This window comes from Notamacropus eugenii, chromosome 2, assembly GCF_028372415.1.
Source record: "Notamacropus eugenii isolate mMacEug1 chromosome 2, mMacEug1.pri_v2, whole genome shotgun sequence".
Taxonomy (NCBI): Eukaryota; Metazoa; Chordata; class Mammalia; order Diprotodontia; family Macropodidae; genus Notamacropus; species Notamacropus eugenii.
Window position 1 is genome coordinate 148,098,641 of NC_092873.1, and position 27,513 is coordinate 148,126,153.

Sequence of the window (27,513 nt, forward strand, 5' to 3'; positions counted from 1 at the left end):
GAAGAAGAGAATGACTCTAAAACATCTTCAAGGAAAAGCTAAAAGCAAAACACAACTTAGGCCAAAATTAAGCTAGAATTCCCACAAGAGGCCAAAGTGTTTTTTTCAATTTTTTTTTTTTAATGATTGAAATGAGAGTATTACAGGAAAAAAATAAAAAACAAATGAGAGCTATGGAAGAAAGAATTGGAAAGCAGATTAACAACTTGGCATGAGAAGCTCAAAATCTTGCCAAAATAAAAACTCCTTGAAAAATAGAATGGACCAAGAAGCCAATGACTTAATAAGGCACTAAGAAATATTTTTATCTATTTGTACTTAATTAATTGAATATTTCTGAATTATATTAATTTTCAAAAGTTTTAAATCTTTGAGTTCCAAATTCTTTCCCTCCTTCCCACCCCTATCTCTCCATTCAAAAAGGCAAACAATATGACATTGATTATACATGTGAAGTGATGCAAAACACATTTCCATATAAGCCATGGTGCAAAAGAAAAGATACATGCAAAAATAAGAAAAAAAATTTGAAAGAAACATTTAAAAGGTATGCTTCAATCTGTCCTCATAGTTCATAAATTCTTTCTCTGAAGGTCAATAGTTTTTTTCCATCATGGGTCCTTTGGGATTGTCTTGGATCATTCTCTTGATCAGAGTAGCTAATTCTTTCACAGTCGATCATCATTGCAATACTGGTGTTAGTGTGAACAATGTTCTCCCACTTCCTTTCACTTTATTTTACATGAGTTTATATAGTCTTCCCAGGTTTTTCTAAAACCTTCTCCCTCTTTATTCCTTTTATTTTCAGTACTTCTAATTTAATAAGTAGCACACCTAAAGGAGATGAAAAGGTAAAAGACAACTGTCCTCTAGGGGCAGGGTAAGGTCAGCCCAGGTAGAGAATTCGGGTGGCTTTTCCTAGAGGGCTACTGGTATCTGGTCTCCAGTCCTACTGGAGGCTCAGAAGTCCATGGAGCTGTGGGTCAGGTAGTCCTCGCGGCCAGTGTTGCTGACCAGTTTGATCTGCATGGCTTCCAGCTTGGCTCATTCAGTGATGCGATGGCCCAGATCCCTGAAAAAGGTCCGGTCTCTTTCTCCTCCAATGTCCAGCATAGACTCATCTCCACAGCGTAGGACTGGCAGCATGGGAGGCACCTTCTGCTTGGCTTCAAGCAGGGGGACTTTGAGATCCATGAGTACTGACTCATCACAGGCCTTGTTGATAAAGGTGGTGGCGATGCCTGTATTCCCAGAGCGCCCTGTGCAGCCAGTCCAATGAACATAATTCTCAGTCTCCTCAGGCATACCATAATTGGTGATGTGCTGAATGACTGGAAAGTCCAGGCCCTTGGAGGCCATATTGGTGGCCACTAAGACATCTTTCTTGCCATCCTGGAATGCCTCAATGGCCTTGGTCCGTTCTTCTTGATCTTTGCCTCTATGGATGGCTACAGCCTCCACACCCTTGAGAAACAAGTATTCATGGATAGCATCTACATCTGCCTTCTTCTCTGGAAAGATCAGCACTGGTGGGGGAGTCTTTTGTAGACACTGAAGCAAGTATACCATCTTGGTCTCTTCCTTCACATACTCCACCACCTGTATGACGTCCAAACCAACAGTGCCTGCCCAGCCCATGTTGATGGTGATAGGCTTTACCAGGGCACTCTTAGCAAAGTTTTGGATCTTTGGGGGCATGGTAGCACTGAAAATCAGTGTCTGTCGCTGGCCCTTGAAGTAGGAGAAGATGGTTTGGACGTCCCCCCTCAAAGCCCATGTCAATCATTTTATCAGCCTCATCCAGGGCCAAGTAGTGGCAGATGTCCAGACTCACCATCTTCTTTTGCAGCAGGTCCATGAGATGCCCTGGGGTGACTACCATCATGTGCACCCCATGCTGGATGGTTTCCATCTACTCCTTGAGTAACATGCCCCCAATGCAGAGAGTACAGCACAAGGGGGCAAGCTGTCTTCCTGGAGTAGCCGACAGTAATGCTCCAAAATTCCATGGGTCTGAGGGTCCAGTTTTCACAAAGGGCAGATAATGATCCCATAGGGCCCTTCCCTGTTGGAGAAGGGTAATGTTTTCTCCTGTTCCAGGCAAAACATGATGACAGGCAGAGTGAACACTAATGTCCCGCCAGAGCCAGTGAAAGCCATGCCAATCATGTCACAGCCAGAAAGGATGGTAGGGATGCCCTGGATCTGAATAGGAGTAGGGTGGTAGATTCCCTTCTACTTCAGACCCCTCAGAATGGCTGCAGGAAACTTCATTTCCTTGAAGCTCTTGAGGAGGAATGGAATCCCTTCTCCTTCCACCAAGATATGGTACTTCTTACAAACACAGTCATGCCAGACTTCAGGCATGATCAGCACATTTGAGGAGCTTTCCAAATGGTTTTGATGGTATCATCATAGGTGATTCCTTTCATCATCTCTTTCACCAACATGAGACCTCTACCCTCTGCCACACTCTCTAAGATCTTCTCCTCCTCATTCAGCTGCTTCTCCTTGGCAGACTCTTTCTGGGCTTCTGCCTTCTCCTTCAGGTGTTGGTGCTGGTCCAGGAGGCTGACACGGGACTAGCAGCCCAAGGGAATGTCATCTTCATCTCCTCAGAGCTCACTGCTGCTGTCTTTCTGCTCCTCCTCTGCTGCTCCCTTCCATTGCATCTGCAGCATCTTCTGTAGCATTTGCTGCTTTCTCTGCTTGACAGGCACTTAAGGCACATAATCCTCATCCTCTGACAGGTCACCTGCTGTCATCTTCCTCCTCTCGAGGTGTCTTCCTGTTCATTGCTGGCTTCTCTGTGTCGAAAGGACCAATCATGAAGTGCACAAACTCTACCCTCTTTTAAATCTACCCAATCATTTCAAGGAGTAAGTTCCTGTTTCACAGCCTCCTTCTTTATTTCTTATAGCAGAGTAGTATTCCATGACAATCATAAGTTCAACCATTCCCCTACTGATCAGCATCCTTCAACTTCCAGATCTTTGCTACCACAAGAAGAGCTGCTATAATAACAATTATTATTATTATTATTATTATTATTATATATTTTTTACAAATAGGCCCTTTTCCTTTTCCTTTGATCTCTTTTGGCTACGGACCACGTAGTGACATTGCTGGGTCAAAGTGTATGTATAGTTTGATTGCCCTTTGGCATCACTACAAATTATTCTTCAGAATGGTTGGGCTAGTTCACAATTCCACCAACAGTACGTTATTATACCTTTTTTTCCACATCCCCTCCAATACTTGTTATTTTCCTTTCTCTCATCTTAGCCAATCTGATAATTATGGGGTTGTACCTTATACTTTTTGAATGTACATTTCTCTGATTATTTGTGATCTGGAGCATTTCTATATATAGTTTTGATTTCTTCTTCTGAATACTGCTTATTCATATCCTTTGACCATGTATCAATTAGGAAATGGTTCTTATTTTCATAAATTTGGTTCAGTTTCCTACATATTTAAGTGAGTTCTCATCCCAAAAGCTTAAATCTTTGTACTTCTCAAATACTAGATTATTATGGTTATTTATTATTGTGCATTATGTACTATTCCACTGATCCATAACTCTGTTCCTTAGCCTATACCAGAATCTTTTCATGATTACCATTTTATAATACAGTTTGAAGTCTGTACCAATAGACTGCCTTGTTTCACTTTTTTTCATTGATTCTCTTGATAATCTGAACTTTTGTTCTTCCCAATGAATTTTCTTTTTTTTTTTCTAGCTTGTTATTTTGCTGGGTAGTTTAATTGATATGGCAGTGAATAAGTACATTCTGTGAGGTAGAATTGTCTTTTTTATTATATTGAATTGGTTTTCTCATGAGGAGCTGATATTTTTTTCACTTGTTTAGATTTATTTATTAGATTTATTTATGTGAAAAGTGTTTTGTAACTGTGTTCATATTCTCCCTGGGTTTGTCTTAGTAAGTAGACTTTCAAATGTTTTATATTGTCTGTAGTTATTTTACATGGAATTTCTCTAATTCTTCCTGCTGGTTTTTTTTTTAAGTACTATATAGAAATGCAGATTGTTTGTGTGGGTTTATTTTATAACTTCTAAATAATTTCAATTTGTTTTTCAGTTAATTCTGTAGGGTTCTCAATGTAAACCATCATATCATCTGCAAAGAGTGATAGCTTCATTTCCTAGCTGCCAATTTTCATTCTTTCAATTTCTTCTCATCTTATTGCTGTAGCTAGTAATTTTAGTACACTCTTGAATAACAGTAGTGATAATGGACATCATTGCTTTATCACTGGTGTTACTGGGAAGGTTTCAAGTTTATCCCCATTGCAGATAACGCTTGCTCTTGGTTTTAAATAGATACTCCTTTTAAAAAAAAGTTCCATTGATTCCTATGCTTTCCAGTATTTTTAATAGGAATGGGTATTATATTTAGTCACAAACCTTTTCTGCAGCTATTGATATAATAATATGATTGTTGCTTTTGTTATCGATATGATCAAATATATTGATTATTTTCCAGTATTGAACCAGTGCTGCATTCCTGCTATAAAAATCATCTGGCTGTCCTGTATGTTCTTTGTGATATATTGCATAATCTCCTTACTAGTATTTTATTTAAATTTCTGCACTAATATTCATGGGAAATTGGTCTATAGGTTGTTTTTTCTCTGTTTTTGCTCTTCCTGGCTTAGGTATCAAAACTATATTTGTGTCATAAAAGGAATTTGGGAGAACTCTTTCTTTGTCTATTTTTTTCAAATAGTTCATATAATATTAGGAGTAAGCTTTCCTAAAATATTTGTTAGAATTCACTTGTAAATCAATCTGGTCCGAGGGATATTTTTTAGGGAGCTCATTTTAGACTTGTTCAACTTATCTTTTTGAAGACTGGGTTATTCAAATATTCTATTTCCTCATCAGTTAAACTGGAAAATATTATGTACACATACACATATGTATATATACATACATATACACACATATATAGCAAATATTCATCCATTTCACTTAGATTGTCAGTTTTACTGGTGTATAATTTGGCAGAATAGTTTTTAGGAATTGCTTTAGTTTCATCTTCATTGTTGGAAAATTCACCCTTTTCATTTTGGATGCTGGTAATTTGATTTTCTTCTTTCTTTTTTAAACAACAAAGAAAAAAACAAAGTGCCATTCTTTTTTCCCCCTGTAAAACAGCTCCTAGTTTTGTTTATTAGTTCAATTGTTATTATTTTTGTTTTGGTTGTTTTGTTTTCAATTTTATTAATTTCTCCTTTGTTTTACAAGAATTCCATTTGGTGTTTAATTAGGGATTTAAAATTTGTTCTTTTTCTATGTTGTTGTTGTTGCTGTAAGCCCAGTGTATTTATCTGCTCTCTCTCTCTCTCTCTCTCTCTCTCTCTCTCCCTCTCTTTTATTGACATACATGTGTAGAGATACAAATTTTCCCCTCTCTTTATCCCACAAATTTTGGTATGTTGTCCATTGTCTTCTAGTTAAGGAAATTATTGATAGTCTCTATTATTTGTTCATTGAACCATTATTGAATATGATTTGTATTGCATTATGGTCTGAAAGTGTACATTTTAACATTTTTGTTTTTCTGGATTTGGTCGTGAGGATTTTGCACCTTAATACAGGATCAGTTTTTAGGAAGATGCCATATACAGTTGAGAAAAAGCTATATTTTTTCTATTTCCACTCAATTTTCTCCAGAGGTGCATCATATTTAACATTTCTAAGAGTCCAACTTCTTTATTATTTATTTTGTGGTCATATCATGTATTATGAGTCCTATCCCTATCTCTTTTACTTTAGCTGAAGAATAATAGATTCTGCTCCATCCTCTTACTTCTGTGCAGGACTCTATTTCAACTGTGTTTCTTGTAATCAAGATATTATGGGATTTTGATTTCTAATCCATTCTACTATTCACTTTCATTTTATTGGTGAATTCATATTTGTAGTTATGATTTGTAAATATGCTTTTCTCTCCATCCTATTTTCTTCTTTTTATTTTCTCTCTCTCACTCTTTATCTCTTCTCTTCTCTAATGTCTGTTTTGATCCTTACCTCTGTCTTCTTTTTTTCACCTCCCTGTTTCACTTATTATCCCTTTCCCCTTGCACATCTCTGTTGGGTATGATAAATTGCTATGCCCAATTGAGTGTGTATATGTATTTTTCCCTCCTTAAATCAATTTAGATAAGAGTGAGGTTCAAGCATTGCTCAACTCCATATCTTGCCATCATTTTCCCCTTCCGTTGTAAAAACTCATCTTTGCACACCTCTTTTCTGTGAGATAATATTATTCTTCCTCTCCCTTCCCCTTTCTTTCAGCACATTCCTCTTTCTCACCCATCCTTTTTTTTTAAATATCATCTCAACATGATTGACTCACTCTCATATCTCTATGTAGAGTCCTTCTTACTGTCCTAATAATGATAAAGATTTTAGGAACCACATGTATCATCTTTCCATACAAAAATATGAATGGTTTAAACTTTTTTAGTCCTTTGTGATTTCTCTTTTGTGTTTACTTTTCTCTCACATCTTGTATTTGAAAGTCAAATTTTCTATTCAGCTCTGGTCTTTTCATCAGGAATGTTTGAAAGTCCTCTATTTCATTAAAGATGCTTTTCCCCATGGAGGACCATAATATTTTTGCTGGATAGGTTATTCTTGGTTGTAATCTTAATTCCTTTGACTTCTGGAATACCATATTAAAAGCCCTCTGCTTCTTTAATATAATAGCTGCTAAATTTGGGGGATCCTGACTATAGTTCTAAAATATTTGAGTGTTTTCTTTTTGGCTGCTTGAAGTGATTTCTCTTTGACCAGGAAGCTCTGGAATTTCATTTTAATATTTCTGAGAGTTTTAATTTTAGGATCTCTTTCAGGTGGTGATCAGTGGATTCCTTCTACATTACCCACCAGTTCTAGGATATTAAGGCAATTTTTCTTGATAATTTCTTGAAATATGATGTCTAGGCTCTTTATTTCATTTTCACTTTTAGGTAGTTCAGTAATTTTTAAATTATCTCTCCTTGATCTGTTTTCCAGGTCAATTGTTTTTTTTTTTCCAGGGAGAAACTTCACATTTTGTTCTACTTTTTCATTATTTTGACTTTGTTTTATTTCTTGATGTCTCCTAGAATCATTCCCAACTAGAATGGCCCATTGGAAGAGGGGGCAGCTGTTACTACTTAGTTTGTTGTTCGTCCTTCAATCTTGAAGAGGAGGGTAATGTCTTGACTTGCAAGTAAACTGGATTTAAGTGAGGCAGAGTTATGCAAAGTCATCAGGTTCACTCTCTCTTCCAGTCATTGGAATCCAGTGACAAGACAGGTCACAATGACCAGTGATAGTCCCAGATGCAGTTTTATTTGGAAAATGCTGCTATTTCCTTCTCTTTCTCCTTCTCCTCCCTCTCTTCTTACTCCTCCTTCCTCCTTTTCCTCCTTGTCCTCCTTCACCTCCCCATTTGATCCCTATCACCATCAGGTGTCATAAATGGAGTGGAATTGCACAGAAGGGTTGTAAATGGTTCTGTTAAGTCTTAACCTTATTCTGAGAGTTATATTAAAATCAATTGCATAGGGCCTATAAAGGATGACACTATCCACCTCCAGAGAAAGAATGGATGAATAGAAGTATGTGTAGTATAGTCTTGCTTATATTTATAAATCTATGTCAAATGGTGACTTTCTCTGGTGTTGGGTAGGGAGGGAGAGAGGGAGACAGTTCAGAATTTAAAATGTAACAAAAAATATTTTTTAAAAAGTAATGGAAAAGGAATGGAAGAGAAACATGTAGGAGAGAGGGAAAATAAAACTAGGGTAAATTTTCTTATAATTAGAGTGCATTCCAGAAGTCTGTGCAAACAAGGAGAAGGGTTGGAGGTGCAGCTGACAGCTGAACCTCATTCTCATCTGAACTGATCAAAGAAAGGAAGAATTCTTGCCTACATACAGTAGGATACAGAAATACATTTCACTTAACAGGGCAACAGAAAGGAATGGGCAGAAGATGGAGAAATTAAAGGAAGTATAGATTAAGGGAAGGATTAATACTTTTTCCACCGCAACAGTTCATGAAATATAAAGGGCTTGTTAGCTGTATTGAAGGAAAGGCAATCCTATAGAAAGGAAATTTTAGTCCTTCCTATGTAATTCTTGACCTACACGATGATCACTTGAAAAGTTGCTCATTGTCACCCTTATGATATTATTAGACTATAATAATGTTGCCCCTCATGATATTAGAGTTATGCTTCTTTTCAGCATTACCTTCAAGAAAATACATTTTCTTAATTTTCCTTCATATTGAGTTATTTCACAGTTCAAATAGCATTATAGTGGATTTAGGAAATGAAAGCATTAGAAAGATCAGTGAGGGGGAAAGCTCTCTAAAGCTATTAAAGAAAATAAGGGGTCATGGTAGCCATACTTGAAAAGATGAGACAGGATAAAAAGGATATTAAGGCTATTATCCTTTGTAAATAGGGTGGTAAAAAAGGAAAGGATAAATGGATTATAGTTTGAACTCTGGAAGGGTCCAAGGCAATTATCTAGTTCAACCTTTCCTTTTAAGGATGAGGGAACCAAAGCTTAGAGAAGCATTAAGTGACAAAGCTAGTATTTGAACTCAGGGCCTTTAGCTATAATTCCATCACTCTGTTCAATGTAACATAACCATCATGGCTCCATGCTACAGAGAAATACACAAATGGGTAGGAATCTATTGAGCCATAATAGAGACAACGCACCTATTAGCTTGAAAGCCTGGATTTAGGGCACAGGTTGTTAAACAGGGGCCTAGGGACAAATAACATTATATCTAAGGGTATTTACAAATGCTTTTTAGGTATAAAGATTTTTCTCTGGAGCACAGTTAATAGCTATGCCTCTCTAAGCAAATATAGCACCATAATGATTTTCAGTTTCTCTTACAAGCAGAAATCTTCAACAGCAGCAAAAACAACAAAACACCCTTTCTTAGCTTTCTTATAAATAAGATCTACTCCCTCTAAAGAATAAACAGCAGTTTTTCCCTTCGTTCATGATGTCTCAGTTTTTGCTCAGGTCTTAAGTCCCATCTAATTATTACAGTTTCAAAATATCCACTACAGGCAGACACTTGTTTTCCTTTTCTCCTGATTCCATCTTTCAAGTGATTCTCTTTTTCCTTTGAAACTTTGTTCTAAAACCATTCTTAGTGGCTTCAGTAATCAGAGGCTACTTGACAGAAACGTTAACTCTGGATGATATTGTTCCCTATTATCAGGATTTTCAGATATCTGAGAATGAATAACTCCTCATTTGGTATAATTTGCATAACTGGAAAGAGTTACACCAATCATTCCTAATAAAACTATCACTCTCTATTTCCCAGTTTCTGTATGTATTTGAGGAAATGTTGACATTTCTCTGAAGTCAATGAGACTATTTTTGAATTAGTAAATTTTAGTTGTATTAAAAGCCTATTATGTGCCAGGCACTATGATAAGAACTCAGGATATGAAGACAAAAGTGAGACAAGTTCATGCCCTCAAGGAACTTACTTTCATGGGAAGTCAATATATCTAATGGTATTTAATGCAAAGAAGTTGAGTTTTGCTTTGGGCATTCAAAAAGATAGTGACACAGTATAATGTCACCTGGGGTTCCAATAGCAATGAGAATATTGATTTGACTATTCTTCCCAGAGCAGGAGGTGAAAAGTCCAAGAGAAAAGGAAGTGGCATCAAGACAGAGGACAAAATATCTCAATAGGGCCAAGTGGCTGGATGGAATATGAAGCATGGACTAGGGCCAACTAGATATACTGGAATAGATGAATTTGTATTCAGCCACAGGGCAAATTTCTAAAACTGAGTTAATAATATTGAAGAAGGATAGTTTCTAAATATCTAACAAGAAGTAGGACAGCGGTGGCAAGGTAGATGTCAAGATGTCCACATAGGATCTGGTTTTTTGGCTGAGATATAAACCATAGCCTGGGACTGGCAAGATTTAGTGGGTCACTGGTAAGGGCAGTTTAGCCTGTAGGCAGAGGTCAAAACTTCCATGTTTTAGAGTATAACATCATTCCCTATTAGGCAATCTACTTTTCTGGTTCACATAAAGGAACCCTTTAAACCTATGTCCAGACAGAATAGAGAGACATCTTTCCTTTGATGAAAGGAAGACCAAAATGTCATATTTGGAATCTATAAAACGTTAACAAGATCATAAACTTGAGACTTAGGTGAAAGAGGTAATATAACCTAAAGAAAATATGAAAAAAAATTTGTGAAAATTATCAACCACCTGTTCATATTTTATGTATGTATATATACATATATACAATATATCATAAAATACCAGGAGACAGACAGAATATCTCATGTATTCACCTAATTCTATCTGATCAGACTGGTCTTCTTTCCCCAGGAAGGATGAGGGTCAAGTAGAAAACACTTAAGGTTTCTAGGAGGCCAAAGGAGCTCTACCAACCCTTTCTGCATCCTTATTAAACTGACTCATTTGAGGGCATATTCAAAAGGTGCTTGAGGTCTGTCCATTCAGTACTAGTGCATCTGAAAATCTGAAGACCTTTCTATCCTGCTTTTTGCCCAAACCACTAATAATTCGTGAAGTGATTGTGTATGTGCCTGGGTTCTTTTTTTTCTTGGTGTTCCCATGAATACTTTAGTATTCTTACTTTCCTCATATAATGCTTTGCTTCTGGAAGACCAGAGAAAACACCAGAGAAATTAAGCAAGCATGCTCCATGATGAGAAAATGTGTTTTTGCATCCTTTCTATTTGAACCAATAGTGATAAGTATATTATGGATAAATCTTGTAGACTTAGATTTAGGGAGTAAGTAGCTATTTCTAGTCCTAAATACCTACTACTTTCTTAATTCACCGTCCAATTTACTCATCTAGTTAAAAGTTAAAGTTTAAGGGTTGGAGGCTAGGGGATTTGAGCAGTGGAGTCAAAATGATGGAGTTGGAGAAAGGAATATAACTGAGCTCTACCTCACAACTATATTGTAAATGTATTTTTAATGGAATTAATGTAATTTTAATGGTAATTTAAATGGGCGGATCTTTCCTATCCATTAATAGGCCCATGTGAGCTGCGTAAGTCACATGAAAACCTGAGTCACATGAGTTTGTCACATGAAGCTTGTGGTGGAAGGAGTTTGCTGAATGGGTAGAACAGGAAGAGGTGGAGCTGGAGCACAGCTGAGAGGAAATTGATCACAGCAGTCAGAGCTGGAAAGGAAAAAGGAAGCAAGCATCTAGGATTATAAGTGTTTGTTTGTGGGAAGGCCTGATCATGTGTATAGACTTCTTGGTTACTATGATGGATTTCTTTGTTGCTACGATGGATCTGGCTTTCTGATGTTTGAAAAAATTTTTGGTTCTGTCTTCTGTATGGGCAGTCTGTTGTATTTCATGATTCAGAATTGCATGGGCATATTCAGCTGCTGTCAGTGCTGCAAATATTGCCTTGGCACTATGACTCCTCCCCTCAGATATAGAAAAGACACCAGACTGAGTGCTGATTGGCAGATCATCAAAAAAAATCAGTGATATTTTTTTTTCTACTCATGCTATAAGGGAGAAAGACAAAGTGTGCAGACACTGAGGATTGGGTCTAGTCAGGAATAGTCATATGAAGCATTATAGAGCAGCAGGAAGGTGTACACTAGGGCAAGAAGAGGCCCAGGATCAGGAACAAAAGGAAATGACCTGGTGCAGCATGAAGGAAGAGGTACCAACTAGCAGGTACCAACTGCCTACTTCTTTATCATAGATCTAGGGCAGACTCAAGGGAAGTCTTATACCCAGGGGTGGCATTCTAAAGTGAGGGACAGTCACAGGCCTGAGGCTGTGCACTCAGCAAAGAGAAAGTTCTGGAACAAGCAGATGCTATTTGTCTCTGACCCCAGGAGCAGAGCAGAATTTCAGTTCCAACCCAGTCTGAACCCTACAACAGAATAATGAAGAAAGAAATCCCAGATCAAAGAGGAGCCTTTAGTTCTGTCTCTTTGAACCATCAGAGCTTTATAGGTAGCTGATAATAATCAAGTCCAGAAGAAACTTACTGAAACTCTAACCAAGAGTAAGCCCACAGATATATTGCTCAAACACAATCCTAGTTCAGCAACTTACAGAGCTCAGACAAGGATCGTAGCTAATGCCCTAGGTCAGATCACTTTGGGAGCACTGAAAGTTTGCAGGTCCTCAGCATAAGTTGTCCCTAAAATTGTGGAATAACACAACATTCAGTACCCTAAGAAAGCAACAACAGGACCCTACACAACACAGATTCTGTAAAGAATTCTCTCCAGAAATGTGCAAAGCCTACCCCTAAATATAAAGTCTATACTAAGGAGTAGATTGGACAGCTGAACAAACAAAAAAGAATCACCTCCAAAAAGCTATTATGTTTACGATGATGCTGAAGACATAAACTTAAATGAAGAGAACTCTAAAATATCTACAAGCAAAAGTTCAAAGGAAAACATGATTTAGGTAGCAGTTTAATTGGAATTCCTAGAAGAGATAAATCAAGAGTTTTTAAAAGGTTAATTTTTCAAACTAAATAAATCAAGAGTGCTACAGGGAAAATGAGGAGAAAGGAATGAGAGCAATGGAAGAATTAGAAATGGAATTAACAGCTTAGCCACAAAACCTTACCCAATCTCTGAAAATTATAACAGATTAGGCATAATATAATATAATTATAATATAATATAATTATAACATAACATAATATAGAAAATATATATGTATATATAATAGAATAGAAGAGAATGACTCCATGAGACAACAGGAAATATTAAAACAAAGTGAAAAGATTTAAGAAAGAAAAAATGTAAGGTATTTCATAGTGAAAATAACTGACCTAGAAAACAGAATAAGGAGAAATAAGTCAACAACCATTGGACTACTTGAGAACAATGACTAAAAACAAAAACCTAGACATATTCCAAGAAATTATCAAGAAAACTTTCAGCTGTCTCGGAAAGAACACACCTGTCACCTCCTGAACGAAATTTCAAAATTTAGTCCCAGTATTCCAAAAGATAAATAATACAGGCTTGTGTGTCTGTCCATCCATCATTGCTGAAGAAGACCGTGCCATCAGAAATGATGACGTGACTTGCACTTGACTTTGTTTAGAGTGAGGGAGGGCTGTGCAGGTCACCAGCCTCTCTTCTCCTCCAGAGCCTTCTGAATCCAGTGATCAGATATTCATCAGGATGACTGGAGATGGCCCAGGATGAGGTAACTGGGGCTAAGTGACTTGCCCAAGGTCACACAGTTGGTGAGTGTCAAGGGTCTGAGGTGAGATTTGAACTCAGGTCCTCCTGACTCCTGCACTGGTGCTTTATCCACTGCACCACCTAGCTGCCCCAATACAGGCTTACAAACAAGAATAAGCCAGAAACACTGACTGTAGTCTTATAGGGGGCAAATGGATCTTCAATTAAATAGTAGACTTCCAAGCATTCTAGATGATAAGAAAGTGTGAAATGGGAGCACAACAGTCAAAAGAAACATGCCGCCGTAAATGTGAGTGAACATTCGTAAGAGACCAAACAAGGGTAAACTGTGTGCATTCTAATATTGGTACATGATATATGCTTGCCCTCGAAATGCATCATAATCAAGGGTTATAGAGGGAGTTTAATTAGGTCTAAATAGACAAAGGGACTAAGACTAATTCTGTTATATTTTGATAGCCATAAAAGAAGGATAGAATGGGAAGGGAAAAGAGATAAGCTAGGTGTTGGAGGTTTGGAAGAAATCATTTTCACAAAACTAGGGTGTACAAGTAGAATTCTACAAACACTAGGAGGAAATGAGGGGAAAGAACTCTTGAATATCACCACTGTCTGAAGTAGTCAAAAAAAAAAGGAAAATACACACACACACACACACACACACACACAGAGTTGGGAATAGAAATATATTTCACTCAATGGGGAAACAGAAAGGAAAGGATGAGGTGGATAAGAGTGAGATAGATTAAGGCAGTGACTAATCCAAAAAAAACAACCCAAAACTCTAACTAAGGGTGCACAAAACTCTTTGTAGAAGCTTTTTTTGTAAAGATTTGGAAACTGAGGGCATATTCATCAATTGAGGAAATCACAAAATGAGTTATAGTTTATGAATGTGATGTAATAATATTAAATTGTAAGAAATGATGAATGGAATAGCTTCAGATAAACCTGAGAAGACTTGTACTACCTAAAGCAGAGTGATGTGAGAAAAAATATGAGACAATTTATACAAAAATAACAATATTGTGAAGACAAATAACTTTAAAAGACTCAGAAACTCTGATCAACCCAGTGAGCAACCACAATTTCAGAAGAGTTATGATAAAGAAAAGTTATGGACTCAAAGTGCAGAGTGAGATGTGTAAATGTATATATGTGTTCCATATTATAAATACATACAAATACAAATACATGCACAACCATGCATAAACAACCCATGTGGGGATTTGTTTTGCTTGACTATGAGTGATTATAATAGGATTTTTTTTTTGCTTGCTCAATTGGAATGGAAAGGGGGAGAGTAGAATTGTCACTGACTTTAAATTTATAATTTTTTAAAAAATCAAAGAAAGTGTTCTACTATAATACTAGTGTCTATATTAATATGTAGCACTCAGGTTCCACTTACATAAGGGTCCTTGGAATGCTATTTATTTTCAATGTTAGTACTTACTTAAGGCCAGAGTTTACAAACTTCTTCTGATGTGCTTACTTTTATCAGCTTGCCAAAGTATGCATCAATGAAAAGGGGGACATTTAATCAAATTGCATAGCAAATTTATGAGAAAAAATTTCCCTATTTACACATAGGGTACACTCTCCCATAAGATACCACACCACCAGTGAAGGAATTGAACATATTTGTGGACAGGAAATACACGGCATTATCTTGTGTAGTGATGGTACACAAATGAAGGATACCTACATGGCATATAAATGGCCAGAATTCACAAATAGTTGGGCAATTCACATTTCTAACAGTGCAGAATTACTAATGCCCTCTTGTTATGGCATTCAGTTGCTGCTGCTTTCTTTCGGGTATCTAGTTAAAAGTCCTGGCCCCCCTCTTCACTGGACACTGGTTCAATCTACAAAATAGGGATAATAATATCTCTACTATCTACCTCATAACACTGTTATGAAACTCAAATGAGATACTGTATGGAAAGCATTTTGCAAGTTTTAAATAGGTCTCTCAACATCCATTATCACCATAATAGTCAGCGTAAATAAGTTTATGTGCATTCTACATATAATGAATCTTAAGCAGATAGAGGTCAATTGCAAGGGGCAGAAGAAATCAGGATAAGGCCAAGCAATTGAATGCAATTCCTCTGCTGAATTTTTCTCCTTCATTCTCCTTAATGAGCTTATAATGACAGGATCATGTTGTATTGAGAGAAATGAATGCAGGTTCAAATATGAAACTCTCTCAGAGCCTTACTTGTCCTGATTGTTACCTTGGGCTGGCTTAAAACATAATGGGTTCTGATACTACAGCAGGGCAGCTCAGTGATTTCTTGGCTTCTTTAAACATATGGCCTATACCTTGATTGAATCTATTTACTTTAGTCCCAGACCAACTTTACCTCCTCCCTACCTCTAACACTCAACAAATGACCACATAGCCAAGGTTAACTTGCTAAAATATTTTTTATGAATCAAGAAGAATGAATTAGAATACAATAAGCAAGTAATGAACAGAATATAGTCTGTAAGTTCCAGAAAAGATGAATTTCCTCATGAAGAAATTCCTTGTATCAGTGAAATTTCACTCTCCATGCTTACATATTTAATCATGTCTTTCCTATGGTATGTTCTTTTATTTATTGTTTCCCCCTCTTCACTTGTAGGGCCCTTTTCCTCCTCTGCTTCCTAAAGCATGGAATAATGAAATGTTCTACGTTACCTATAGACTCAAATATATTCTCTCCATTGGCCTGGCATGATGCATGAAATTCCAATCATTAGTCACTTTTGGGCTAAGATATTTTTTCTATAAGGTCTCTTTGTAAACATGCAAATATCAAACTTTAAAATAATATGACCATGATTCAATAGATCTGTGATCTCAACCATATGAATACTCCCTCCCATGGTACAGAGGTACAGATTGCAACTCATTCATGCCTTCTTGTTCCATGTGATTCTTATTGATGTCCTCCTGTGAATATACTATAGCAGTCCACCCAAAAAGTTCGTGATCTTCCTCTGTCTTTAATATTTCCTGTGTGCCAGTGGAGTAGGAAGGATGTCCATACATTGGTTATCCATTAGTCTTGCTAGGTGACTGGCCCACTTTTTTTTCTGGTTGAACATTCTGACAGTATATTTTATGCTTGTATTCCTTACATTTATACAGCCCTTTAAGATTTACAAAGCACTTTCTCCACAAAATCCTTTGAAGTAAATAGAGCAATTACTTGTTTAGGAGATTATCATTTTTTTCTTTTTTTAGACTGTGGAATACTTTATCTTTTAATTTATTTATTTTCAGTTTTCAATATTCACTTCCACAAAATTTTGAATTTCAAATTTTATCCTCAGCTCCCCCCTCTACTCACCCCATAACAGCATATGTTCTGATTACCCTTTTGTCCAATCTGCCCTCCCTTCTATCACCATTCCCTCTTATCCCCTTCCTTTCTATTTTCCTGTAGGACCAGATAGATTTCTATACCCCACTGCCTGTATATCTTAATGCCTATTAGCATGTAAGAAAAAATTTTACATTCATTTTTAAAGCTTTGAGTTCCACATTCACTTCCTTCCCTCTCTCTATCCATCCTCATTGAGAAGGCAAGTAATTCAATATAGGTTATACATGTGTAGTCATGCAAAACACTTACATAATAATCATGTTGTGAAAGATAACTACATTTCCCTCTGTCCTGTCCCACCCCCATTTATTCTATTCTCTCCTTTGACTTGTCCCTCTTCCAAAGAATTTGCTTGCTGTTACCTCTTCCCCGAATCTGCTGTCTCTTCTATTATTTCCCCCTCTCTTATCCCCTTCCCCCTGCTTTCCTGTAGGGTAAGAAAAACTTCCATACCCAATTGAGTGTGTATGTTATTCCCTCCTGAAGCCAAATCCAAATCCGGGGAAAGGAAAGTTCACTTATTCCCTCTCGTCTTCCCCTCTATTTTAAAAGCTTTCTTGCCTCTTTTATGTGAGATGATTTAATACATTCTACCTCTCCCTTTCTTTTTCTCCTAGTACCCTCCTCTGAACCCTTAATTTTCCTTTTTAGATATCATTCTTTCATATTCAGCTCACCCTGTGCTCTCTCTCCCCCCCCCTCTCCATATATATATATATATTTCCATACATATACATACACATATACATATACATGTGTATACTCCCTCCAGCTATACTAATACTGACAAAAGTCTCATGAGTAACAAATATGATCTTTCCACATAAGAGTGCAAACAGTTCAACTTTAATGAGTCTCTTATGGCTTCTCTTTCCTTTACCTTTTCATATTTCTCTTGATTCTTATATTTTAAAGTTAAATTTCTATTCAGCTCTGGTCTTTTCAATAAGAATGCTTGGAAGTCCTCAATTTCATTGAAGTTCCAGTTTTTACCCTGAAATATTATACTCAGTTTTGCTGAGTAGGTGATTCTTTGTTTTAATCCTATCTCCTTTGACTTCTGGAATATCATATTCAAAGCTCTCCTATCCCTTAGTGTAGAAGCTGTTAAATCTTGTGTTATTCTGATAGTGTTTCCACAATACTTGAATTGTTTCTTTCTGGCTGCTTGTAATATTTTCTCTTTGACCTGGGAAATCTGGGATTTGGCTACAATATTCCTAGGAGCTTTCCTTTTGGAATCTCTTTCAGGAGGTGATCAGTGGATTCTTTCCATTTATATTTTACCCTATGGTTCTAGAATATCAGAGCAATTTTCCTTGATAATTTCTTTCGAAATGATGTCTACGATCTTTTTCTGATCATGGTTTTCAGGTAATCCAATCATTTTTAAACTATCTCTCCTGGATCTATTTTCCAGGTCAGTTTTTTTTTTTCAATGAGGTATTTCATGTTGTTTTCTATTTTTTCATCCTTTGGTTTTGTTTTATAATTTCTTCATTTCTCATAAAGTCATTAGCTTTCATTTGCTCCATTTTAATTCTGAAGGAAAAATTTTCTTCAGTGAACTTTTGGAACTCTTTTTCCATTTGGCCCATTTTGATTTTTAAGACATTCTTCTCCTCATTGGTTTTTTTGGACCTCTTTTCCCATTTGAGTTAGTCTAATTTTAAAGCTGTTATTTTCTTCAGCATTTTTTTAGGATACCTTTAGAAAGCTATTGACTTGTTTTTTATGATTTTCTTCCATCACTCTCATTTCTCTTTCCAATTTTTCTTCTACTTCTCTTACTCGATTTTCAAAATCTTTTTTGAGCTCTTACATGCCCTGAGACCAATTCATAGTTTTCTTGGGGGCTTTGGATGCAGGAGCTTTGGTTTTGTTGTCTTCTTCTTGTGGTATGTTTTGATCGTACTTGTCACCAATGATCTAAGAAAAGACTTCTTCACTGAGAAAGTAAGAATCTATTGTTTGTTTGTTTTTCTCCCTTTTTCTCATTTTCCCAGCCAATTATTTGTCTTTTGAGCTCTTTGCTAAGTGTAGAGCTCCAGAAGCAGCCTGTGTGGGGCTTAAGACTAGAGCTGGACCCAGACCACACTCTCCTTTCAGCCAGGTGAGAGCTCCTTCCCACTGGTCTATGAAGTTGTCTGTGGTATTTGTGGATTAATAAGCCTAGAAACTTCAGTTCCTTAAGGCCTGTTCCAGCTCTGTTCACATCAACACAATCTATGCTGAACTACATTCTGCTCCCAGTCTGGTGCAATAGACCCTTCTTGTCGATCTTCCAGATTGTTTTGGGCTGGAAATTTGCTTCAGTCTGTCCTTTTGTGGCTTCTGCTGCCCTAGAATTTCTTTAGAGTAATTTTTTTACAGGTGTTTTGAGAATTCAGGAGGGAGAGCTCTAGTAGGTCCCTACTTCTATGCTACCATCTTGGCCCTGCCCAGAGCAATTACTTGCAACCCTCTTTCATACATGAAGAAAAGCCTCATTGAGGTCAAGTTACTTGCCCATGGTCAAACAATTAATATTCTGCCTAAGCCTTGTTCACAGTGATCTAAGTGATACAGAGAAGCAAAAGTCTTCCATTTCACCCAATAATTCATATCTGGCATTGAAGCACCAACAATGACTGCACTCTTAGGTCATTCCCAAAGCTCTGTTGTCAACACATTGGCCCAGTTGCTATGACTTGATAGACAAGCCCTGAGAAGGTGTCTAAAGCATATTTGCTTTCCTGGGGTCACACAGCTACTCTATATCTCACAGGGTCTATTGTTGGGAATCATATAAACCAGTCAAAACTGAAAACAATTTATCATCATAAGTGGTTACTAAGGGTATTGAGATACGCTTTTAATTCACACAGTCAGTATGAACCAAGTGCAGATATTAACCTAAGTCTTCCTGGCTTTAAGGCCATTCCTCTATCAATTATCACACACTGTCTCTCCCTACAAAGACCATAGGATTTTCATTTGAGTAAATTTCTAAAGAGAAATCATAAAGCCTTTCAATTCTCTCCCTGGTATAATTATTTTAAAAGTGTAAGTATTCAGCACAATTATACATTTAAACATATGCCTATGGGGAGGCTGCATGCTATAGAGAGTAGAGAACTTAGAATTCAGAAGACCTAGGAAAGTCACATAACCTCTCATGGCCTAGAAACACATTAAGACTATAAGTTTTAGGCACAGCCCTAACTTAAACATTTTGCACATTGAAAATCATGCCCAAGGCAAAGAGCATAAAAGGCATTTTAATTTAGGTATTTTCACTCTCTGGGATGGGAAACAGATTCCAAAGTACCATGCTGCTGCTGCTAGCGAATCCCATCCCTTTCCCAAGGTAATGGTTGGTTGGTTGTTGTCCTTTGTTCTCGAAGAGGACCAAAATGACATCACCATGATAAAGTGAAGTTGCAATGTGTACAACTGTGGCTGATCAGACCAATATGAGCTCAGAATGCTCTACCATAGATTGGGCACATATAGTCCATGTGAATATTTGGGGTGGCTACTCCAAATTTGTGCATTCCTACGTTTCCTTCATGCTGTTTCAATTCTTTGCTCATACAGCACAGCACTTTTTCTGATGTGGGTATGCCATGCTGAGCAGTCCTGTGCCAGTTCACCTAAGGAGGGATTGACTTTAGCCTGAGGTAAACAGTCAATGGTCTCAGCATTGATTGATGATGGTCTGTTGAGAACACTATGGAAGTGTTTAGCCCATCTCTCTAGGATCATGTCCTTATCACTAATCAGTGTGGCTCCTGAGTAGCTGTGATGCACGATAGGTTTTTGTCCATAAATAGCTTTCAGGGAATCACAAAACCACTTTGGATTGTTACTCTCAGCATAAAACCCAAGGTATTAGGTACTTTTCTATCTAACTAATCATTGATAGCTAGGTACTAAAGTCAATTGTTCCTTCACGTTTGGCATACAAGGAGCTTGATTAATGAGGACTGGTAAGATATAGATGGGGAGATAATCAAGACAGTAAATGGATTCTTTAAGAATGGAGATGAAAGACATCTTGAATTCACCCTTTCTCACATATTCCATGAAGTATCATGGTAGGGCTGTAAGGAGACTTAGGTATTATTTATTACAAATCTGTAATTTTTACAGATATGTGAACTGAGGTCCCAGAGGGAGGAACTGATTTGCCCAAGGTCATAGATGAAGATCCATTAAACTCAATGAAACAGTCTCAGTCATTCAATTTCCCACAGCAGGATTTACCTAAACATCATTTGGGAGTTCTATAAGAAACAGAGTAACCTCCAACTCACTGAGGAAGCCTTGGACTCCAAGTTTCCAAATCTACGTGATGACTGGGGATCATCTTTCCCTCCTTACTCTGCAAAATCCTATTTCTTTTTCTTCTTGGATAATTTTGGCTTTTATATTTAAATGTTTCCATTCAAAGTTTCTGTTTCTAAGCTATGGTGGAGTAAATGGAATTAAAATCTCATCAACCGAAATCTCATCCAAACGCTTTGAAACAGAGGCCTAGTATTAATGCCAGAGTCAGAACTAGAGCTCAGGTCTATGGAATCCAAGGCCAGCCATCTTTGAGGCAGATTGTTGAAATTTTACCTCCCATTTGGCCCTTCCAGAGCAATGTTCACAACAATGTTCACACAGAACAAGCTGCTACAAAGGGAGAGAGGCCTCTTTGACTTTCCAGGAATTCTTCTACCATAGCTCCATGTTCATAGTCCCCAGTGCCACTTCCACTTACAGACTCTGGGAACATCTAAGTAGTTCAGGAAGTCAAAACTTTAAGGGAAAGAAATATCTCAAAGATTAGGGAATTAGATGCATCCCTAAGAAGGTATGTTTCTCCTTACAAGGACTGAAGAGATGGCCTTCACTCCTGCCTTGAAGTGTCCCCTAGTTCCTTACAAATCCTTCCCCTGGGCATACCAAGCTTAGAGGTGACAAGATTCTTAGGCCTGGGGAAATATTATTCCCAGGGCAGTCAGATCTGTTTATGGGACCATGGATCTATCAATCAAACATGTCTTGAGTGCCCTCTATGTGTCCAGCATTGTTCTGAGCCTTGAGGATAAACATGCAAAGAATGAAGTAAACTCTACCCTTAAGGAGGTTACTTATATAAATATTTATGAAATAACTATAAAAAGACTAGGAACCAAATGTGTGCTTTCATAGATGTAGGGCACCACTGGGTGAAAAAGCTCATGCTACCAAAGCAAGCTGACATCTCTCCAACTGATAATAGTAGGAAATTTCCCAGAGCATTGAAAAGTTAAGAAATTTGCCCAAGGTCACAAAGACAACATTCATCAGACAGAACTTGAACCCACATCTTCTTGGATTCAAACTTTGCTTTCTGTTCAGAACTGAAATGCAAGTAGTCAACAAATACTTATTAAGAGCTTACTATGAGCCAGATACCATATAAAGTTCTGAGAATCCAAAGAAAAGTCTCTCTAGTTAGAGGGAAGACAAAATAAAAATAATTGTATACATAAGATATATTCAGTGTAAATGGAAAATAGGTAGAGGAGAACATTTTTATATTCTCCTTCTGTCAAAAAAAAAGAATACATATGAATAAATACAGGGTAGTTAACTACAAGGTTCTTTGTGAGGAAGAGCACTAGCAGTTGGTGGAGATTGGAAAAGACAGTGGCTGGGGTCTACACAGTGCAGCAGCAGCCCTTCTTTCTCCATAGTGATCAGCTACAACCCCTGACTCCCCAGTAACCACGTTGAAGAGACACACAGTTGACATTGATCTTGTCACCACTTATTCCTGTGTGGGAGTCTTCTAACATGGGAAAGTGGAGATCATTGCTAATGACCAAAGAAACAGGACCACTCCAAGCTATGTTGCCTTCACCAACACAGAACATTCAATCAGTGATGCTGCAAAGAATCAAGTTGCAATGAAACCCACCAACACGGTTTTTGATGCCAAACATCTGATTGGTCACAGACTTGATGATGCAGTTGTACAGTCAGAGCACTGGCATTTTATGGTGGTGAATGACACAGGTAGGCTGAAGGTCTAGGTGGAGTACAAAGGGGAGAACAAAAGTTTCTATCCAGAAGAAGGATCTCCTGTGGTCTTGACCAAGATGAAAGAAATTGCTGAAGCTTACTTTGGGAATACTGTCACAAATGCTGTGGTCACAGTACCAGCCTATTTCAACAATTCCCAATGTGCTCCAAATCATCAATGAGCCTACTGCTGCTGCTATTGTATATGGTTTGGACAAAAAAGTTGGTGCTGAGAGAAATGTGTTGATCTTTGACCTTGGAGGTGGTACTTTTGACGTCTCAATTCTTACCAGTGAAGATGGCATCTTTGAGGTCAAGTCCACAACTAGTGACATCCACTTGGGTGGGGAGGACTTCAACAATGAAATGGTCAACCATTTCATGGCCTAATTCAAATGAAACCATAAAAAGAACATCAGTGAGAACAAGAGGGCCATTTGCCATCTTCACACAACTTGTGAATGTACAAAACATAACCTCTCTTCTAGTACCCAGGCTAGTGTTGAGATTGACTCCCTCTATGAAGGTTTTGACTTCTTTACATCAATCACCCAAGACCATTTTGAAGAACTGTATGCTGATCTCTTCCATGGCACACTTATGCTTATGGTGCAGCTGTCCAGGCTGCCATTTTGTCTGGAGACAAATCTGAAAAGTGTGCAGAACTTGATGCTGTTGGATGTCACTTCTCTATCCCTTGAAATTGAAAGTGCTGGTGGAGTTACAACCATTCTGAGCAAACGCAATACCACCATCCCCACCAAGTAGACCACCTATTCCCACATTTACCACCTATTCAGACAACCAGTCTATTGTGCTTGCTCAGGGTCAGGAAAGTGAGAGAGTGTTGACAAAGTATAATAACCTGCTTGGCAAATTTGAGGTCACAGGAATCCCCCCCCAAGCACCCAGGGGGTGTTCCTCAGATTGAAGTAACACTACATTGATGCAAATGGCATCCTCAATGTTTGTGCTATGGATAAGAGCACAGGCAAGGAGAACAAGATCACCATCACCAATGGTAAAGGACATCTGAGCAAGGAAGACGTTGCGTGTATGGTCCAGGAGGCTGAGAAATACAAGGCTGAGGATGAGAAGTAGAGAGACAAGGCGTCCAAGAATTCTTTTGAATCTTATGCTTTCAACATGAAGGCTACCATAGAGGATGAAAAACTACAAGGCAAAATTGGTAATGAAGGCAAACAGAAGATCCTTGACAAACGTAATGAAATAATCAACTGGATGGATAAGAATCAGGCTGCTGAGAAGAAAGAATTTGAGCATCAGCAGAAAGTATTGGAGAAGGTCTGCAACCCCATCATTCCTAAGCTGTACCAGAGTACCAGGGACATGCCAGGAGGTATACCTGGAGGATTCCTAGGGGGTGGAGCAACTCTATCTGGAGGTGCTTCTTCTGGACCCACCATTGAAGAGGTAGACTAAACACACCAGAAGAAAGAGCATTCCACACAGCTTTCCAATAATTGAAGGACTCATATTTGTAGCCAAGGCAGTAGTGGTTCAAAAGTAACATTTAAGCTACAGTGTAAATCTGGGCATTCTGAATACTTGAATGTGTACAGAGGGAGAGAAATGAACAACATAGTATTTTATCAAGACTGTAAACAAGTGGAAATTCAATTCTTGTCCTGGAGAATAAATCTATTTAAAATTGGCACCATAAAAAAATAAAACAATGGTTGAAGGAAGAGGGGAACTGTATAAGGTAGAAGTAAAGAGGGAGCACATTCCAGGTACAGAGGATGGAGGCTGGAAATGGAGTGTCTTGTATGAGGAGTATAGAGATGACCAGTTTGGTTGTATTTCAGAGTGCAGGAGAGGTAGTAATGTGTAATGAGTTTGGAAAGGTAAGAAGGGGCTAGGTTATAAAGGACTTTAAAACTCTTTCCACATATGCAGATTGCAATCCATCTATGAAGTAATAATAGTTCATATTAATTTAGTGTTTAATGGTTTCCAGTGTGCTTTACTGGACCTCATTCAAATGTGAATGTATTCCAAGGCTCTATAAGGGGCCCCTTTTATTATTTCTCTACAGTCTTTCTTGGTAACTTCATCAGCTTTTGTGGATATAAAAAGCAACCTTATTCAGATAATTCCTAAATCTATAGATTCAGCCGTAGTCTCTCACCTGGTTCCTAGTGTCATATTGCAAACTGCAATAAAGGACATTTAGAATAAATACCCTGTCAGCATTCAAAACTGACATGTCTAAAACAGAACTCATTATCTTTCTCCCAAAACCCATGCCTCTTCTGAACTCACTACTTTTTGCCTAGGGCACCACCATCTTTTCAATTGTTCAGGTTCACAACCTCAGAGCTATTCTTGACTCCTCACTCTCCCTCATCCTACGTAGCTAGTCAGTTGTCAAGTTTTGCCATTTCTAATTCCATAATATCTCTTGTATTTGTCCTCTTCACTCCACTCATAACCACCATTCTCTGTCAAGATCTCATCATTTCATACTGGACAACTACACTGTGTTCTAATTGGTCTTCCTACATCAAATTTCTCCCTACTCTAATCAATCCTTCATACACCCCTAAAAAGTGATTTTATTTAAGGACTAACCATGTAACACTCCTATTCAATAAAACTTGATGGCTGCTGATTATCTCTAGGGTCAAGAACAACCTTGTCTATGGGATTTAAATCATCTAACAACCTAGCCCTGAAGACCTTTCTCGTCTTATTATACCTTTTTCTTATTCACACTTTCTACAAGTAAGCCAAGCTATCTTTCTTGTTGTTCCCCACAAATGGCATCTCCCATTTCTTTACCTTTATAAAGGAGATTCCCCATGTCTGGAATTCATTGCCCCCTTACTTGTATCTCTCAGAATTCCTAGCTTCCTTTTAAATTTACCTTAATGCCACCTTCTACATAAGGTCATTTCTGATGCTCCTAGCTACTAGTACCTTACTCCCCTAAATTACATATTTCGTTGTATATTCTTATACAATTATACATATATGTGTGTATGTGAATATGTTTGTATTTATAGGTGACTATATATATATATGTATATATATATATACATATGCATATATACACATATCTATGTCACATATATAAACATGATAGATTAACCTCCTTGAAAGCAGGGACTGTTTGTTTTTCTTTTCTTTCTATTTTCAGAGCCTGTCACATAGGTAAGTTAATAAACACTTTTTTATTGATTGATTCTTCTTATGTAATATTCACAACAACCACGAAAAATAGGGGTTATCATAATCCTCATTGTACAAATAAGGAAGCTGATGCTCAAAGATGTTTTATGAATTGGCCTGGTTCACACAGTAATTAGCAAAGGCAGTATTTGAGCCTTCTCTTCCTGTCCTCAAACCCAGGATGCCTTTCACTATTCGATCCTGGTTCTATTGTAAGAATATCAGTTGGACCATTTGTGATTCTTTGTTAAGGAAACTTTTTTTTAAGATAATGATTTCTTATCATGTTTCCCCAAAATAGTTGGACTTTGGTGGCACATGGTCTTAAGGGAGAAAAAAAAGAAGTCAATCTTAAAAATTCAAGTTTAAAGAAATCGACTATACTACTCATACTCTGTGGCAAGTCATTGTTTTTTTCCAGATGGACAAATTGTTTAAGTGACAACTTCAGAGGTAACAATAGCTACAATTCCATTACTTAAATATCAAGTATAGACTAACTTTGAGGGGCAGTTTATGAATATTTTTATATTGCAACTTTAGATTCTTGGTTAAACTGCACACAAATGCTCTAGTAGTATTCATAGACTCACAATTTTGGAAAAGAAAGGCTCTTAAACAGCCCTTTAAATCTTAAAATTAGACCGGGGTAAGAAGTCTTTTAGTCCAACCACTTTCATTTTATAAAGGAGTAAACTGAAGGCTAGTGACATGCCCAATCTCATATAATTATAGATTATTGTTGTTTGTTCTGTTTTGGAAGAGGACCAATGACATCAGGAAGGTGATATTTTGACTTGCAAGTGAATTGGATTTAAGTGAGGCAGGGTTATGCAAAGTCACCAGCCTCACTCTCTCCTCAAGATTCACTTGGGTCCAGTGGCAAGACATAGATCAGGATAACTAGAGATGGCCCCAGATGCAGTGGAAAATTTTGGGTTTTTTAAGCTAAGGTCTTTCTCAGGTTTCAGTTTGTCTGAGGCAAAGCCCATTGAGTAAGTAAGAAATCACACAAAAGAAGGTCTCTTTCACATACTCAAAAAAAAAAAAAAATTAAGCTGGGAGAGAAAGACTGACATTTTCTGGCCAAAACAGAAACAATTGTTATTTACACCCACTCTGAGTCATCAAAATCTAAACAATGACCAATTGAGACTTGGGCTGGGATTTACCGGCTAATCAGTGATAACCAAAGTGATTTGGATTTAAGGCATACTCAGGCAGCTCCATTTGAATTCCAATGGGCCTGATTTTTTCAGAGCTCTATTTCAAGAATTTCACTTTCCTTTGGTCAGAGTACCCATTTGTAAGCACAAGATTCTCCCTGTGGACAGAGGGAGGAAGGGAAGAAGGAAAGAAGAAATGAAGAACAGAGGGAAGGAAGGAAGGACTGAGCAGCACTTCCCAATGGGAACTGGCCAGTTGGGTCCCCATGGGGAAGCTGCCACTACTCAAAGATTTTTTTTGTCCTTCATTTTCAAAGAGCTTAACTGACTTATGGTGGCTAAAAGCCTCAGGAAGGATGGAAACTCAGGTCTTCCTAATGCTATAATCAGCATTCTACCTACTCAGTCACCTACCTGTCTATTTGAAAAGATCCTATAATGAAAGAATTATGGATTAG

The 27,513-nt window shown here is 37.6% G+C and overlaps 2 pseudogenes; one reads left to right on the top strand and one right to left on the bottom strand.

The window, feature by feature from the left end:
- Positions 1–960: 960 nt before the first annotated feature.
- Positions 961–2,465, bottom strand: LOC140523711 (probable ATP-dependent RNA helicase DDX41 pseudogene; annotated as a pseudogene).
- An 11,056-nt stretch (positions 2,466–13,521) lies between these two features.
- LOC140522836 (heat shock cognate 71 kDa protein-like) lies at positions 13,522–24,137 on the top strand (annotated as a pseudogene).
- Positions 24,138–27,513: the final 3,376 nt, after the last annotated feature.